The sequence below is a fragment of the Myotis brandtii genome, unplaced genomic scaffold (genome assembly GCF_000412655.1).
Source record: "Myotis brandtii unplaced genomic scaffold, ASM41265v1 scaffold405, whole genome shotgun sequence".
Lineage (NCBI taxonomy): Eukaryota > Metazoa > Chordata > Mammalia > Chiroptera > Vespertilionidae > Myotis > Myotis brandtii.
In genome coordinates this window covers 2,923,802-2,925,910 of record NW_005365553.1, presented here as the reverse complement: position 1 = coordinate 2,925,910, position 2,109 = coordinate 2,923,802, and positions in this window count along the sequence as shown.

Here is a 2,109-nt window from a genome sequence, read left to right as displayed (position 1 = left end):
GTTAGTAGTAGACAATTATCTTTCTGGGCCACAGGCAGGGAATGGTGACTTGAGGTCCTGGGTGATTCTGTACCAGTGTCTACCACAGAAATACAGGCACACGCTGAAATCTGCTTCACTTAGATGAGTGAAAAAATATGCTCCAGCAGAGCTGCAGCTGGTAAGACACGAATACAATATCCCTAAATACCAGTATCATTATCTATTCCTCCACAATTCCTTGACTCTGAACTTCAGAATGAACTCTTGTTTTTCCCATGAAACAATTTTTTTATTCTTTCTCATTCCCTCAATTTACATTTTTAATGCTTAGTGAGTTCATGACACTATATGATTCTTTGTCGTAGGTGCTAATATACATGCAAAACTTTTGTGATATATTTTTTATAGATGAATAAAAAGCAAAGCCTCTGAGATGTCACTTGTATGTAGTGTATGTATAAAGTTAAATTCATAAAATAATAACAAGGAGGTTAATTTTCTTCCAATTGTGCATATAGTTTATTTTCTTTCGTTCACCTTTTAAAAAATGTAAGGGTTAATAGGAAGATGGAAAGAAAATCAAGGTTGTTGTAATATGCTACAGGAAACAAATACATCCTGATACATCCTGATATTTTACTCAAAGTTGTCCTTCCAGGTCCAACCCAAAGCCCCCAGGACCCTCTTTACATTGTCCCCTTTGGACATTGAAAAGGAGGTTATGACTATTGCCAGTAGGTGGACTGCCCTGTTCAATAAGACAATTTGACCTGCTCTGTTTCCTCTTCAACTCCATCTGCCATTCATTCCTCTTTCCAACAAAGAGCTTCTTCACAGCACCATCTAAAGAGGAAACAACGCTGGGAGGGTTGGGGCGGGGGGAAGAGATCAACCGAGGACTTGTATGCATGCATATAAGCATAACCAATGGACTCAAGACACTGGGGGTGGGGGGTGGTTTGAGGGCATGTGCCCGGGAGTAGGGGAGGCCGAGGAAAGGTCAATGGGGGAAAAAAGGAGACATATATACTACTATTTGTAACACTTTAAACAATAAAATAATAAAATAAAATAAAATAAAGAGGAAATGGAATGGCTGTGGCTACACCTAAGTTCATAAGGCATGCACACTTAATATATTATCTGTTTCAGGGCAAATTTCAGTATGATAACTGGATGCTTGGTGCCATATACGTTCAATGGGAACTGCTTAGGAACAGCTTATAACTGATTATTTATGGCCATTGGAAGTTAGAGTTCTATTCTGTGCTTCATGCCAAGTAGAACTATATTATGATAGATTTAAGCTAATTGATGTCTGTGAAAATGACATTGGGGACTCATTCTCCACTCTTCAAATGTAAAAGAAGTCATAAACAGAAAGAATATGTGAATAAGTATTCACTACAGAAGCTACCTGATCCAGTAGATTAGTCACTCACAAACTTTAGAATACATAAAAGTTACCAGGGGACCTTATTAAAAATGTAGATTTCCATTTCTGCTTTTAGTAATTCTGACTGAATAGGCCTGGAATGGATTATTACATGTGCCTCGACTGTTTCTTATGCAGGTTGTCAGTGGAGTACACAGTCAAAAAGCATGACATTAAATAGCAGAAACTGCTTGGGACAGGGAGAGACAACATTCAGACATGGCAGTGTTTTGACTTAAAGAGCTATCTGTAACTTCCAAACATTTTTCTACTTTGATCCTCTTCATATGTATGCACTCTTTCACCACTACCTCATTACATAGGGATTTGAAAGTAATGGGAATAGGGTGGGAGAATACATGCCACTATGGTGGGGAAGGGGCTGTCACACATCATAGTTTCCAGGTGGGCATGTGGGAAGCCCTCAGAGATTCTGGTACTATTTCCTCTATTTCCTATTCCACTCACCAATAGGTAACTCTTACCTTGGAAAAAGGCAAGTATCTCCTGGTGGGAAATTTCTGGTTGTGAGGAGACTTTTGATGACACCGAAGGCAGCATGGGACTGGCATTGTGGATGAGTAGTATATAAGGCCTTGACCTTGGGAATGTCCCTTCCATTTGAGGGTAGTCCCTTCTCCATGAGGTCTTTCTCTCTAAACTCCAGCCTTCCTTTGATCTGAGCCAGGGGT